Here is a 17,423-nt window from a genome sequence, read left to right as displayed (position 1 = left end):
AGTACTTGTATTATTTTGAATATTTGAATAAAGTCTGATATAAAATTTCTTGAGCTTTGAATAGGAAAAGTTTGTATTTATTTTTCTGTAGCAGAATATTTGATTACTAGTAATAGCCTTCAGTTGAATGAAAGGAAGGATTTAATATTAAAGGAAAGATTTAATATTAATCATTCCCTACTTTATTTGAATTTTTTTCTTTGCAATATCAGGTATTTAATTGCTTGCTATAGAATTTTTTCAAATTTTCCTAACTTCTTTCTTCAAGGATGGGTAGGCTCCACTTTGCATGATCTACCTGAAGGATGAAAAATTTTTTTAAATATAACAAACAATTGTTTACTTGATTTTCATGTTAGAAACTACTTGCATTTCATTATTAAAAAAATAAATGATCTGTTACTAAAAATGAGTTTGTTTTTCCTCTTTCCACCTTTTCTTGTTTAAGCTTGTTGCGTTAACTCTTTTGATGAAACGATTGCACATAGGCATTGCAGAGGCAGTTTTAAGGTACAGTAATGATTTTATGGCACTTGGAAGTGGTGCACATATAGGTTGATGGTGTAGAATCAGTTACTTGGTAAGGAAATGATCTTGCAATTTACAAAATGGATACCTTTATGCCTTGGTTTCCTTGTATGTAAGTGTAGATAATACTCATTTACCTCAATAGATAGTATGGTAAATTCAGTAAAGATGTTTTCATAGTGCATTTAAAGAACATTTATATACATTTGCTGATGAGTAATGAAAATATTTCAGTGTAAAATTCAATGAAAAAATGTGATTAGGATTTTCTTTGGCATGTAACAACAGCTAATTTACATCTATTTTTGCTTTGGGGAAGTATGCTTCTAAGTTGAAGAATATTTCTCATCTATGAAGGATTTTTACTAATTGCAGATGTAAGAGTCAGTTGATATAGTTAACACATACACTTAAACATATAGATATAAGTAGTTAGTACTGATGAAAAAGTATGTGACTATACCTGCGGTGCATCTTACAAGGGTATATGTGAATCCTAGTAAATGTGGAATGTAAAGGTCTTAGCAAAATAACTAAGAAAATGCTATGAAAGCTATGTTAACTAGTGTGATGAAAATGTGTCAAACGATCTATGAACCAAGTGCATGGTGCCCCATGATCATATTAATGTACACAGCTATGATTTAATAAAAATTAAAAAAAAGAGAAAAAAGAAAAAGTATGTGACTTAGCAATAAAGCAGGTAGAATATTGAATTAAGTTTGTGAAAAATAATATATTCAGAAAATATTAGGGCCTTTTTTCATTTTTTAATACAATTCATTTATTTTTATTGTTTGGGATTCATTGAGGGTACAAAGAATTAGGTTACACTGATTGCATTTGTTAGATAAAGTCCCTCTTATGATTGTGTCCTGCCCCTAAGAGGTGTGCCCTACATCATGTCTCCTCTTCCCTCCCTCTCCTTCCCTCTCCCCACTTGCTCATTCCCCCCCCCCCCACACCCTCATTAGTTCATCTACTCTTAAGGCCTTTTTTTCATTAAAAGTTTGTGGATGACACAATCCAAAGCACATAACTGCGAATGAAACTGCTTTCTTTATTTTTCAGGTTTGTAAATAATATATTCAGAGAGAATATATTAGTATTTCATAGGACTATATTTAATTACACTTTTAGGTTTATTTTAGGAATAATTGAAGGTAACCTTTCCAAATGCTTGAATTTCATTATCACTATTGATAGTAGCTTTTGATTTCCTTACTGGAGGAATTTTCATAATATAGTCGATTTTCATAGCAAAAACTACTATTAAAAATTATAGTATTAGAACTTTTACCAAACAGTGCTTTTAGTTCCTTTATTGGAAAACTTCATGTAGATGCTGAGATTATTAAAGTATCTTTAAAATTACTCTTGTATGGTTTCCTTTTTTTGAGAATTAATTTGATTACATTTTATAATTTTTCTTTAATGATGGAACTAAAATTTAGCTGTTGCAATCACTTGGGTAAATGCAGTTAACTCACAGTTTTTCTTAGCTCTTTGAGGACAAGCACTGACCTGCAGCTTGCTTTCATCAAGCCAAAGTTATTAGCATAGTGTTTAGCAAATAGTAGGGGCTCAGTTTTCTTTATTGAATAAATAAAACAAAGGAGTGAAGAATTAAATATGCTGAGTGAAAAATTTAAAAAGTTGACTTACTAATTACATTTTATTTCATCATTTTATTTTTTTAGAGACAGAGTCTCACTTCGTTGTCCTTGGTAGAGTGCTGTGGCATCACAGCTCACAGCAACCTCAAACTCTTGGGCTCAAGTGATCCTCTTGCCTCAGCCTCTGGAGTAGCTGGGACTACAGTCCCCCACCACAACCCCAGGCTATTTTTGGATACCAGATCTTAGCTCTTGCTTAGGCTGGCCTCAAACTCCTGACAGGTTCAAACAGTCCACTCACCTGGGCCTCCAGAGAGCTAGGATTACAGGTGTGAGCCGCCGCATCCAGCCCATTATTAAACAGATTTTAGTGAAACACAGCTTTATCTCTAAAGAGAAAAATGAATTTGGAGATGTTTTGAACTCTATTACCTGTTCAGAGATGATTCTTTTACCTGTACATTTTTGAATTGGCACTGAATACTGAGCAATGTATATGTTGGGAAGCTTTCTTCTATGAAATGATATAAACCGTGTTCTTACCTCCTACCTCACTTTGTGAAAATATAGATTAACCTTTTTGTTTTTCCTCAACAAAATGGGTAGAGAAATGTGTTTGATTCTTTTTGATTTACTTCAGTATTCCAGTGAAATATTAAGAGAGATGTCTGTGAATTAAATCCTGTGCTAAATGCTGGAGTACCTAATTTTAAAAATGAATGACCTCTGAGGTGGAACTTCTTATGAAATTAAGAATCTTAACAGTTTTAGTTTATTACATTCAGCTTATAATTTTGAACCTTTGTGAATTGGCAGTCCTAGCACTTAGAATGGGATTGATTGTATTTTAAAACTTATAAAATGGTTTGAAATTTGAGAATTATTTTCTCAGAAACTGTATACTGAGTGACTGAGTTCTCAGTATAGAACTGAGTGAGTTCACAGACAGCCTACCCAAGACTATTTGGCCCTTAATACAATTATAGGATTATATTAATAATACTAGAGAATTAAAAATTATATTAATAATTAGTATAAATATTACATTAAAATATCTATAATACTGTGTATGACAGTCTTTCTATGGGAAAAAACAATCCCAAATCTACCTTGAAATGCTAGGAACATGTTAGACATCATATATTGTTAGGAACTTGTTTTCTTTCACCCACTGGGCATGAAGGACCTGCCTTACTCATTGAATGGCAGTCTTGCATTATCTAGGTCAGGAAGTTAGGCCATGAGGGAAATTGGAAGGAGTTGGGGTCTTCTTCATGACTTTATCTCTCAAGGTCTTTGGTTTTATCAGTTGTAAAATGAAAAAATTGAAGCAGGTGACCTGTGAGGTTCCTATTAGCTATAAATAAAATTCTAAGGCACTTTGAAGCTTAGTGTAACTCCTTTTTTCCTGGAAATTCGTTTTCTCTTTTTAATATTACTGACTACCTCCTGTCAGGAAGTTTCACCTTTCTGGATCTACCTCTGAAAAGAACAGAGGTATCTTTTCTCACATGCCTAGTCTCAGAAGCAAGACGTGAAGTTTTGTTTTGTTTTGTTTTTTTATTCTGTTTGTTTAAAAATAAATTTAAACTCCCCACTATCAAGAAACAGAATTAGGATGATTTCCTGTGTTTCCTTCTTTAGAGGTTTTTGTTTGTTAGTTTTTGTTTTTACTGACAGCTATTAGTAAAGTCAAAGTAGCTTTTATCCATACTTTAGAGGAAGATCATATCCAGTGAATCTCCAAAGAAATTGTTTTAATAAAAAATAGTGAAATTAGGTTGTGGAATAGGAGTATGAAGGTAAAAAAATGGATTATGGTCTGGAGGAGATAGGGTTGCCACATGGAGTATGAGGCATCTTGTATGTATTTTTGGCAGCCTTCCCTGGGGTACTACTTTCAAGTTTTGGTAATGGCCTGGTGAGCTTTGATACAGGTGTGCGTTTGAAGGTGAATCGAGAAAGTTAATTTGTGAACTCTTAGATGAAAGGGATACTTTTATGTTGTTTGGTTGCTTCATTTTTGTGTTCCTAGTGCCTGTTTTTAGTTTAATCTAAATGGAGTTTGAGTGGATACAATTACTACAGAATAGTAGACAAGCCCTTTCTTAGGAGGGAGAAAAGATCAGGGTGCTGTGAGAAAAGGAGTCATGAAACACAGCTGTGTTTGTTATATACATTGGATTATGTTGTAGGTTTTTACTTAAGTTATTTGGAGATTAATGATATTCAAGAATAATGTATAACATGGTCTAAGAAGAAAGGAAGTAGCATGCATTCTTCCTACATGTGCAAGTCACTGTATAGGTACTGTTTCATCTATCATCTTATTTCATTGATATCCTAGCCCTCTGAAGATTTTATTGAAGGAGGTTAACTGACTTGAACATGATGCTTATTCTGCCTACCAGAAATCCATGTTCTGTGGGAACTGCTTTCTCTCCTCTTTCCCCAATAAGTTACTGTTGTAGCAGTCATTTTAATAACTTGGTAATAACAATTTTGCCTGTTTGTTATCCTCTGCTCATTTGCAGTTGGTTGATCAAGTACGGTGGTTACCACCTACCCCATGCTAAACCAATTATTCATTCAACACGTAATTGTTGACCGCCAGCTCGATAGGAAAAGACTAGGTCTCTGTCCTGTTGAACTGTGTAGTGAGGGAGACAGATATTGAACAAATAACAAATAATTATATTAATAATACTAGAGAATTATAAAATTATATTAATTAGTATAAATATTATATTAAAATATCTATAATGCTGTGTATGACAGTATTAGAAATTGTGGCGAATGCTGTAAAGGAAAAGAAGAGGAAACATAATTTACATTGGAGGCTGGGGAGGGCTTCTTGGAGGCAAGATTATTGGGAGTTAGCTAGATGGAAAAGGAAGAGAATAATGCAAAGAACTCATCTGAAACAATCTTGAGGTAGGAAAGTAGCTTGGTAGGTTCAAGGAACTTAAAAAAACAAAAGCCAGAATAGGTAAAGCTTAGTTTATAAAAGGGATTGTGACTTGATGTGAGGATTGGGAAGGTGAATAGGAGCCAAACTATGAAGGGCCTACATAAAGTTGGGTTTGGCAGGATTAAGGATTTTATTTTAAAGTCTATTGGGAAAGCCCCTAAAGGATTTTAATCAGATTTGATGACTGGTTCAAATCTGCCTTTTATAAAGATAACTCTGGCTTGGCAGGGACCAGGGAGACCAATAACACACAATTCTTTCCATTTCTGTAGTTTATTGACCTGATTCGAGACACTTACCCTAAGCCAGGTCACTTAGATTTTCCTTGGCCCTAAGCACCAGGGGTTGAATAGTTTGTTTCCTCTCGAGTTGCTGAAACTACAAGATGTAAAACTCTGAAAAGTTTAATGGCCTTGTTTCTTGCCATATGAACTGGACAAGCAAGGGCATCTAGAAGAAAGAATGCAGAGAGAAGCAGATGCACAGTGTCCTGACTGTATTCAGGTTCCTTTATCCATGGTCCTGAGTGTGGGTTCCAGGAGACTATCTTTGTAATAAGTCCTCCTTTTTGCATAAACAAGTTGGAATTGTATTTTTGGTACTTGTCAGCCAACCAAGCTCTCTTATAGATTAGGTAATTTGTATGAGGTCACATAGCTAACAAAAATGGAGGTGGAATTTTAACACAGATATGTGTGATTTTTAATTTGTTTTTCCCCCTTCTATTCAAAGCTGCAAAGATGCTGTTTCTTAAACTAATGGTCCTGAAGGAATTCTAAGGAGGTGTATTTTGCCGTGACATCCATTGGTTGATGATTGCAGCAAAGTTGTTTGTGTGTGTGTGTGTGTGTCAGTAGTCCAGATTGTAGCCATTCTTTTCTGCTGAGCAACAGTTTCCCAGATCTGTTCCTTTAGGTTAATGTTTCTGTATTGACTAACTCATTTGAAAAGAAGAAAAAAGCTTACATGTCAGGGCGTGGATTAACTTGTTTGATTCCTCTACCCCAAAATACAAAATCTGTTAGATTTTTCACTTTGTGCTACAAAAGTAAGCTTTTTTCTTTACCAGTCTTTTAAATAGGGACAACTGTTGTGTTATGCCTTTTTATTTTTTATTTTTTTTTGGTAAATTTTTATGAAATATATGTGCTAGAAATTGTGCCAGAGAATGTGGAAAGGTTAAACAAAAAGAGAGGAACAAGTGAAGTGTTTCATATTTTAATTAAGGATGAAGGCTGGTACTCACTTTATTTTTATTTTTTTATTTTATTTTTTTTTTGAGACAGAGCCTCAAGCTGTCACCCTGGGTAAAGTGCCGTGGCATCTTAGCTCACAGCAACCTCCAACTCCTGGGCTTAAGCGATTCTCTTGCCTCAGCCTCCCAAGTAGCTGGGACTACAGGCACCCACCACAATGCCCTGCTATTTTTTGTTTGCAGCCGTCATTGTTGTTTGGAGGGCCCCAGGCTGGATTCGAACCCGTGAGCTCAGGTGTATGTGGCTGGCGCCTTAGCCACTTGAGCCACAGGCGCCGAGCTTCACTTTATTTTTTAAGAGTAAAATTTGATTAGATTTTATTGAGCATTCTTATGTAAAAGGATACTGAATTATTTTATTTTTACATATACATGTGTTTTTTAGGTTTCGATTTTTTGCCTTCACAAAATTGAAGAGGCTTAAAAATTAATAACAATAACAATGTTTAAGATAAGGACTAGAAACAAAAACCTCGTAAAGAATGAACAAACATAAATACATTCAGAAAAGAAATCAGAATTGCTGTATCGAAATATTAAGCAATAATAATGATAGTAATAATGCAAAGAAAGTAACATTCACATTGTCAAATAAGAGTATGTCTATTATAGAATGCTTTGACTCTGAGATTCAGTATGGAGTCATCAGTTAACTTCTTATTTTTTTTAAGTCTCAAAAAATAGACAACTAATATTTATAAATAAAAGTAAAAGATAATTTCAAAAAACAGATCATGCCAAATCTTATAGACAATAGAAAAAGAAGAAATACTTCAAAATCATTGTACTTGATCTGGGTACACGTGATATTAAAATTGGAGAGAATATATTATTATAAAGGGTAAATTACAAACATATTTCACTTATAAATGAGGATGCAATGTCCCAAACAACATATTAACAAGTTGAATTAAAAATTAATGTTTAAGTAACGTAATTTGGACAAAATCAAATCCAATTTATGTGAGAATTAGTCACTTTTCTTGTTCTTTTTTCTTTTCCTTTCCCTCACCCACTCCCTCCTTCTCTGTCTGGTCTCCCTTTCCCACACTCCCCACTGTGTCATTAATTGTCATTAATTGTCCTCATATCAAAATTGAATGCATGGGATTCATACTTCTCCATTCCTGTGATGTTTCACTAAGAATAATGTGTTCCACCTCCATCCAGCCTAGTACAAATGCCGCAAAATTCCATTTTTTTATAGCTGAATAATACTCCATGGTATACATATTCCATGGTGTTTCATATTTTAATTGAGGATGAAGGCTAGCACTCACTTTTTTATAGCCAAAATAAAAGCTCTGTGGGGTACATCATGATACATGAATACAAATTTGTCAGTTTTGTTGATATTTTCAAAGAACATCATTTTGTTTCATTAATTTTTGTCTAGAGTTCTTGTTTTCCATTTCATTGATTTCTGCCCTAATTATTTAAAGTATTTTTTCTTCTGTTTGTCTTATGCTTATTTAGCTCTTTTTCTAGTATCCAAAGGCAGGAACTTAAATTATTGATTTTAGGTCCTTCTACTTTTCTAATATAGACAGTCCCTGACTTACCATGGTTTTATTTATGATTGTTTGCCTTACCATTATGTGAAAGTGACATGCACTCAGTAGAAAGTGTACTTTGAGTACATATACATTCTATTTTTCACATTCAGTACAATATTCAGTAAGTTACATGAGATAGTCAGCACTCTAATACAGTAGGCTTTGTGTTAGATGATTTTGCCAATCTATAGGCTATTGTAAATGTTCTGAGCATGTTTAGGATAGGCTAGGCCAAGTAATGATATTTGTAGGTTGGGTGTATTTAATGTATTTTTGACTTAATGATAATATTAATAGATTCATTGAGATGTAACCCCATTGTAAGTTGAGCATCTTTATGTGCATTAAATGCTATAAATTTTCCTCTAAGTACTGTTTTTGATGCATCCCTCAAATTTTGATAAATTGTAGTTTTATTTTATTTACTTAAAACTGTTAAAACATTTCTCTGGAGACTTTGAACCACGTGTTACTTAGAAATTGTGGTGTTTAATCTCCAAAAGTTTTGTAATTTTCCATCTGTCTTTCTGCTGTTGTTTTCTGGATTAATTGCATTATGGTCTAAGACTGTATAATTTCTATTCTTTAAACATTTTTATAGACCAGAATATGGTCTATCTCAGTGAATGGTTTAAGAAGAATATATATTCTTCTGTTGTTGGGTAAAGGTATCATATAAATTTAAATTGGGTCCAGTTGAACAATGGTGTCATTTAGTTCAGCCATATTTTTACTGATTTTCTACCTGTTAGACCTGTCAATTACTGATAGAGGGATATTGAAGTCTCCAACTGTGGTAATAGTTTGTCTTTTTCTCCTTGAAGTTCTATGAGTTTTGCCTCACATATCTTGATGCTCTGTTAGTGCATATACATTAAGGATTGTTAGATTTTAGAGAATTTACCCCTTTATTATAATGTAATGCCTTTCTTTATCTCTGATAATTTCCCTTGCTTAGAAGTCTGTTTTGTCTGAGACTGATAGAGCAACTCCAGCTTTCTTTGTATTCATGTTGGCATGGTCTGTCTTTCACCACCCCTTTATTTTTAATCTGCCTATGCCTTGATATGTGGGTTTCTTTATATCATTATTGGGTCTTGTTTTTTTAAATCTCCTCTGATGGTCTCTGTCTTTTAATTAGGGTCATTGGGCTATTCACTTAAAGTGGTTATTGATATGATTAGATAAAATCTACCCTATTTGTCACTGATTTGTATTTATTGCACTTGCTCTTTGTTTCCCTTTTAAAAAACTTTCTCTGACTTTAACTGAGCGTTTTATATGGTTCTATTTTCTTTCTTCTCTTAGTATATCAATTATACTTCATTATAAAAAAAACCTTGCCCCAGAATTTGTTGTATACATTTACAACTAATTTAAATCTAAATAACATTTAAATAACACTAATGCCACTTAACAGTTAGTACAGGTACCTTTTAACAGTGTCCCTTGTTACTCCTTCCCATCTATTGTAACATTACTGCCATTCATTTTACTTATTGATATTATCCCATACCTTGTTGCTATTATTATTTTGAACATTTATCTATTAGAATCAGATAGGAATAAGAAAAAAATAGATTTTGTTTTACCCTAATTTGTTAATGCTCTGACACTTCTTATGAGGATCTGAGTTTCTGACCTGTAGTATTCATAGTTTCTTCTCTCTGAAGAACTTATTTTGTCATTTTTTGCAAGGCCTATCTACTGGTGATAAACTCCTTTAGGGTTTTTTGATTTGGTGGTGATAAACTCCTTTAGGGTTTTTTGATTTGTTTTTGGAGACAGAGCCTTGCTCTTTCACCCTGACTAGAGTGCAGTGGCATCATCATAGCTTACTGTAGCCCCTCAATTCCTGGAACCAAGGCAATCCTCCTGGCTCAGCCTCCCGAGTAGCTGGGACTACATGCACCTGCCACCGTGCCTGGCTGATTTTTTCTAATTTTAGTAGAGCCAAGGTCTCATTTTTGCTGAGGCTGGTCTCAAATTCCTGAACTCCTGAGCTCCCACCTCAGCCTCCCAGAGTGCTAGGATTACAGGCATAGCCACCTCGACATGCCCCTTAGTTTTTGTTTGTTGAAAATGTCTTTATTTTTCCTTCATTTTTTTTTTTTTAGAGACAGAGTCTTACTTTATGGCCCTCGGTAGAGTGCCGTGGCATCACACAGCTCACAGCAACCTCCAACTCCTGGGCTTAAGCGATTCTCTTGTCTCAGCCTCCTGAGTAGCTGGGACAATAGGCGCCCGCCACAACGCCCGGCTATTTTTTAGTTGCAGTTCAGCGGGGGCCGGGTTTGAACCCGCCACCCTCGGTATGTGGGGCCGGCGCCTTACCAATTGAGCCACAGGTGCCGCCCTTTTTTGTCTTTTAACTTTCTTTTAATCTGTAAATTTATCCTTAATTTCTTTTTATTTATTTATTTATTTATTAAATCATAGCTGTGTACATTGATATGATCATGGGGCATCATACACTCGCTTCATAGACCGTTTGACACATTTTCATCACAGTGGTTAACATAGCCTTCCTGGCATTCTCTCAGTTACTGTGCTAAGACATTTACATTCTACATTTACCAAGTTTCGCAAATACCCCTGTAAGATGCACCTTTCCTTCATTTTTGAAGAATACTTTCACTGAATTTAAAATTCTAGGTTGGTGTTTTTTTTTCTTTCAATGCTTTAAATATTTCACTCCAGTTTAATTGTATGCGTGGTTACTGATAAGTCTAATGTAAGTCTTAACCTTGTGCCTCTGTAGTATAGTGGTTTCTCTCTGACTTATTTCAAGATTTTTTTCTTTGTCTTTGATTTTTTGTAGTTTGAATATCATATGCCTACCTACAGAGTTTCTAGTATTTATCCTGCTTGGTGTTCTCTGAGCTTCATGGATTTGTCATGTGGTTTCTTTCATAAATTTTGGGAAAATTTTGGGCACCTGTATGTGTCATACAGTCTTCACAATAACCAATAAGGAGATACAATTCTCATTATTTGAGGTGAGAACTAAGTTTTAAGTATAGACTACCACAGAATTTTTTACAATAGTAACTTAACTGCTTATTCCTAACTCAAGATTCTACTAGATATAGGGAAAAATGGAATTATTTTCATTTACTTGTTAAGTTGTAATACTGGAGGTGGGTGTCAGGGATTGATTTCAGACTTCAAGCCATGTGCAGAATACCAAAGCAGTGTACAAAGGAGTTGAATGAAAATGGCTACATTGTATCATTTGATGAGATGCAGCTATTTACCAGCCTTTTGCACTCAATCAAAAATTGACCGAACTGATTAATAAATAATCCATTACTTTGCTTTAATTTAAAGATGATCTCAAATCCTAAGTGATTTGTTGTTATTACCAAAATTAGAGAAGTCCAAAGAATTGAGTAAATTTCTTTTGGGGGAAGACTGGGAGTAGTGGATGATGTTGGATTATGGATTTTGGATTATGTTGAATTAGTGAGTGTTGAGTTAATAGAACTGTCTTGGAGACCGATAGCACAGGCCTGAATATTGCCAGTGGTGTTAGTGTTATTTGTGTAAGTAAGTTAGACATGGGATAGTTCAAGGTCTGGAAATAGATGGGTTTATGAAGAGGAGAGAATGTAGAAAGAATAAGGATATAACAAAACTGTTGACTCCTGACTTATATTTAGAGATTGGGAAGAAAAAGGAGAGACAGAAGAAGACGCTGAAGGTGTGGTCAGGTCACATGTTATATATATGTGTTATATTCTGACATGACTGTTCTTTTGGGACCAGACGATAAGGCCTTGGGGTCTGGGCAGATCTTTCCCTGAAAAGGAATCCGAAATGCTGCGTAGGAAGGAAAGCAAAGTCAAAAGTATGTTGATGGTTTTGAAAAAAAGAGAATGAAAGGATTACAGGAACTTGGTAAGGACAAAGAAGTTTTATAATAACAAGCAAATGAAGGAATAGAATATGTCAGAGACATTTCAGAGATGGTGATCTTAGAGTTAGAACTGTTTTAAGAGTCTATGCACCGACACTGATGTACTAAACGGTAGAATGGAAGATACTACTCCCCAGTGCTCAGGATTGGCACTGGAGCCCTCAGGAGGAATGGTGTACAATTTAAAAGCCTTGCTGTAGTCTGTATACTTCTAACGCTTGCTCTGGGGTTGGCAAACCACATTGTTTGAGGCGAGAATCTTGGAGGGATGAAAGGAATTACGTGTTACTACTGAATGCACTATTATAAATGTATTCTCGCTCGCAAAAAAGTCTTTTTCATTGTGATAGAGGCACTCTACAACTTTGTGCTCATATATAGTAGGTCAATGTTAATGTAAAAATCATCATTTTCATTGTCACAGAAGAAAATGAAATAGAGCATGTCTCTTTATAGATTTGTACATAAAGAAATTAGTTTTTCATTCATCAGAAAATGTAAATTTTTTCTAATGTTATACTAAGTATAGAAGGATGACATTAATGACCTGTTACCAGTTGAACATGAATTTGAGTATGTATTTTTTATAGTAGGATGGCTTTATGAGTTCTCCAACTAATTTTAATTTCATTAAATTCATTCATTATTAACTGTTATGTGGGAGGTCATGTTAAGACCAGAAAATGGTAGTTAAAATAGTATTTATTTTACTATCCTTATGAAATCTTTTAAGTAAAGAAATAATTGTTTTAAAACGGCTTTTGAAACAAGTTCCTGTGAATGTAAGTGCCGCTGTTAAATTTTATGCCTGTGGGAGTAGGGCCATAGACAAGGTCATGATTTGCATCTTTTTATGAAATATTCAGTGTGGTATTTAGATGCTTCCAATATAGTCAATGACTAGAATAACTAGTAAGTATTTGTTTTGGTTATCATCAGTGATATTGAATTTAAACGAAAAGAAAGGTGGTGACTATTAAAAATTTAAGTTAATTACTTTTAATTATTTTGTTCTATTTGAATCTGTTTTTTGTTTGTAGCTGCCTCACTAAATAATAGTAGAATTATCTGTAATTAACTATTTGAGGATAACAGAGAAGCATGTATGTTACATACGGGTGCACCTCACCTTAAAGAAACTTAATATGAGTGAGATTACTATTGAGATGAATATAGATAAGAGTAAAGGTCCAAGGACTAAGTCCTGGAGTACTCAAAGATCTAGAGGTACAGAAGATAAGGAGGAGGATGTACTAAGCAAAGGAAACTGAGAAGAGGTAGGAGGAAAGCCAAGAGCTTATGATGTCCTGGAAGACAAAGTAAGAAAGTATTTCAAGGAGTGAACAACTGTATCAGATGTTGGTAAGTTCAGTAAGAAGAAGCCTGAGAATTAACCACTGCTGGAGCAGATAACTGACTTTGGTGAGGTGGTTTGGTATAATGCTGGGAATGAAAGCCTGAAGGGACAGATTTTAGTGAGAACTGGAGGAGAGAAATCAGATAACTTGTTCAAGAAATTTTGCCATAAATCAAAATAGAAATCAAGGGAAGGGTGGCTGGAGGGAAAAGTGGGACCAACAGAAGTTTTTGTTGTTGTTGTTTTCTTTTCAAGATGGATGAAATTACAGTGTGTGTCTGTTGAGGGCAGTGATCCAGTTGGGGGGTAAATGATGATGCAGAAGAAAGAGAGGATAGCTCATTCCAACTGCTGAATTAGAGTTTGAAAACCCTATACCTGCAACTTTGCCACCATAGGAAATGGTTTCTGTGGAGAAATTTTTGGTGTTGACAAAGGCAAATTACAAGTATCTGATAACCCAACTCATTTACTTTTTATTTTACATTTACTATTTTATAATTGTAGATTATCTTTAGTAATGATACGGGTGTTAAGAAAGCAACACACACCAGATTTCTGTTGTGATTAACTACATTATTTAAATCAGAATATAGGATTGTAATATGTTCAGAGAAGATAGCAAAGCTCTCTTGTCTACCTGAGCGTCTCTGAATTTGCTTTAATCCGTTAGTGTCCAAGATTCTTGCTTGCATATTTCCAGAAAGAGTTTTGAAAAGCAATGTACTGTGCTCTAGTACACATTTTAAGGTTTATATCTAATATTACTAAGTTAAATCATTTATTTTTGTTAATAAATGGTAGAAAACAATGAGCATTTTCTAGCATATAAGTACTGTCTTTAGTTGGAATAGTAAATGCTATTTGATTTAATGGCTTTTTGAGACTTCATTAAAATATAGTTGACATATAATAAATTGTACAATTGGAAAAGTTTTGACTTATGGATGTACTCAGGAGATCATAATGATAATCTAGATAATGAATCCCCTACATTTTCCTAGTTCCTTTTGTAATTCTTGTATCCTGCCTCTTCGTTGTTCCTTCCCTAAGTTGCAGCTAATCTGCTTTCTGTTGCTGTAGGTTAGTGTGCATTTTCTAAAATGTTATATGAATGGAATCATACAGTATATAGTCATGTGTCACTTAAGGGAAGAGATATGTTCTGAGAAATCATTAGGTGATTTTGTCATTGTTTGAACATCATAAAGTGTACACAAACCCACAAACCTGGATAATATAACCCACTGCACACCGAGGCTTACATGGTATGCATAGCTCTTGCTCCTAGGCTATAAGCCTGTACAGCATATTAACTGTACTGAATACTGTAGAGAGTTGTAACACATGGTAATTATTTGTGTGTCTAAACATATCTAAATATAGAAAATACTGTAAAAATGCGGTATAAAAGAAAAGGTTATGCCTGCGTAGGGCACTTAACACGAATGTATGTTTCAGGACTAGAAGTTCCTCTGAGTAAGTCAGTGAGTGAGTGGTGAGTGTATGTGAAGGCCTGGGATATTACTGTACGCTACTGTAGATTTTATAAACGCTGTCAGTTAGGTTACACTAAACTCATTAAAAATTTTTCTTTGTTCAGTAATAAATTAATCTTAGCTTACTATAACATTTTTACTTTATAAACTTAATTTTTTAACTCTTTCGTAATAACACTTAGCTTAAGCATAAAGTGTACAACTGTACAAAATTGTTTTCTTTACACCTTTATTTTGTAATTTTTTTCTATTTTAAAAAATTATATATTTATTTTTGCTTTTTAAGCTTTTTTGTTAAAAACTTAAGAAACACCCACATTAGCCTAGGCCTATGCAGGGTCAGGATCATCACTGTCACAGTCTTCCATCCACACCTTGTCCCACTGGAATGTCTTCAAGGGCATTAAGACAAGATGCATAGAACTTTGTTTCCCAAAATAACAATGCCTTCTCATGAAGGATCTACCTGAGGATATTTTACAGTTGTAAGTGGAGGGTATGTACTCTAAAATAACTTAAAATAATAGAATATAGGAGTACATAACCCAGTAACATAGTTGTTTATTATCAAGTTTTGTTTTGTTTTTTTTTGAGACAATCTCAAGCTGTCACCCTGGGTAGAGTGCTGTGGCATCACAGCTCACAGCAACTTCAAACTCTTGGGCTTAAGCGATTGTCTTGCCTCAGCCTCCCAAGTAGCAGGGACTACAGGTGCCTACCACAACGCCCAGCTATTTTTTTTGGTTGCAGTTGTCATTGTTGTTTGGCAGGTCCAATCTTGATTCCAACCCTCCAGCTCCGCTGAGCTACAGGCGCCGAGCCCATTATCAAGTATTATGTAACCACTTTTATAGGACTGGCAGGCAGTAGTAGGTTTATTTACACCAGTATCACCACAAACGGGTGAGTAACATGTTGCACTATGACCTTATGATGGTTATAGTGTCACTAAGCATTAGGAATTTTTCAGGTCAGTTAAAATCTCAGAGGACCACTATCTTATGTTGTTGACTGAAACTTCCTTATATGACACATGAGCGTAATTCCAGTTATATTAAGATAGGGTAGTTCTTCATCCTTGGAAGATCCTATTTTAAGAAATACTTTAAAAACGTTTCACATTAAAAAAAAAAAAAAAAACACTTTTGAGTTTTTATGTGCTATGTGCCAGGCTTTTTCCTAATCAGTTTATCACAGTTAATTCTCATAAACAGCCAGGTAAAGTAGGCAGAATTCACCACAGAGAAGTTAAGGTCTTAAGCACAGTATGTAAATAAAGGGCAAAGCCAAGATTCATGCCCATCTGGTTTGTGGTCAGACTTTGTATCCTTGACTGCTATAGAGAATATCACCTTTTAGATTTTCCAGATGGAGTAAAACTAGCACTATTTTTGCTTCAGGATAAAGTAAATGAAAAGTTTTTATCCATTGCTAGTATATGAAATGCCAGTGCTAATTTATTATTTTAATACTATGATGCTAAAACTGAAAGAGTTTTCTTCTCATTAATTTCTAGTATCTCTGGTCATTTTTTGAGTTTGGCTTTCTATAAAATGAAGAAGCTAACTATTCTCATTGTAATCTGGATATTCTCTGTAAACACTGTACTTTTTGTGTGTAAATGTAATTTGGAGAATGCCTTTGATATTTTAAAAACATAGTCTTACATCTGTTCAGTGTGAAAGAGTTCAGAAATACTTTGCCCAAAATAGGAAGAACTAATATTAGGAAAATTACTGTAGAGCATCACTTTTCTCATTAGTAAACCACTTCCTGGTGTTCTTTCTCCCTAGTTTCTTGATCTATCAGTAGGTTTCTTTTTCATAAGTATTCATCTGCTTCCCCATTTCACTTATTTCCTAAATAATATAGAATAAATGGCTTATCCTATTTTGGCTTGTCATATCATTGAATTTTCTCACAGTTGTTTCTCTTTTCCCAACTACATACTTGACAAGCTTTTAAATTCAGTTTTATGCTTCTGTATCTCTACCCCTTCTCCTTTTACAAAAACTTGGCCCACCTATTCAGCTTATGAGTATCTTGCTCCCTTTATTCCTGGGATTAATGCCTCTTGCCAGGAACATAGAGAATTAGAAGGGGTGCACAAGAGCTAAGTCTTCTAGAGCACGGTCACACACTGTCACTTTATCATGCATGTGAGTTACACACAGATCTTGTTAGGCAGATTCTGATTCAGAAGTTCAAGGGTGGATCAAAATTCTGTATTTCTTACAAGTTCTCAGGGGATGTGATGCTTAAGCTATAGCAGATCTAAGTCAGGAGGAAAGAGGAAAAAATACTGCTTTGAAGGAGATGCATTTTTAAATGATCATGTTGTTACAAAATGAATTCAAAGGAGAGGAAAAAGGATAGGTAATTTAAGAAGAGAGAGAGGAGACATCTTGAATGGATACTTTCTTAGTTCCTAATATTGCTAGAATTCTTTTATAACTTTTTAAAATTTGTGTTAAGATATATAACATAAAAGTAATAATTTTAATAATTATGAAAGTGTATAATTCAGTGACATTAAGTATATTCATATATTTTATAAGTTCTTTTTTAAGAAACTTAAAAATTTTATTTAATTTAATGGATTTTTTTTTTTTTGACAAATCTCAGGTGCCCAGGCTGGAGTGCAATAGTATGATCTTCGCTCACTGTAGCCTCCAACTTTTGGACTCAAACGATCCTCCCACCTCAATTTCCCAAATGACTG

At 34.3% G+C, this 17,423-nt stretch overlaps 1 protein-coding gene across 6 annotated transcripts in view; it reads left to right on the top strand.

Moving 5' to 3' along the window:
- Nucleotides 1-17,423, top strand: part of WASF1 (WASP family member 1) — an 87,960-nt gene that overhangs the window by 2,148 nt on the left and 68,389 nt on the right. The window contains exon 1 of one of the 6 annotated variants that reach the window (XM_053590995.1): nucleotides 10,909-10,925. The exons of the other annotated variants lie outside the window; for them this stretch is intronic. The gene's annotated coding sequence lies outside the window, so the exon portion shown is untranslated. Of the gene's footprint in view, nucleotides 1-10,908; nucleotides 10,926-17,423 lie in introns of those variants that run through there. 6 annotated transcript variants of the gene reach the window in all.

Source organism: Nycticebus coucang, chromosome 5 (assembly GCF_027406575.1).
Source record: "Nycticebus coucang isolate mNycCou1 chromosome 5, mNycCou1.pri, whole genome shotgun sequence".
Taxonomy (NCBI): Eukaryota; Metazoa; Chordata; class Mammalia; order Primates; family Lorisidae; genus Nycticebus; species Nycticebus coucang.
Note: the sequence above shows the minus strand (reverse complement) of the source record. Positions and strands in the feature narration are given on the sequence as shown.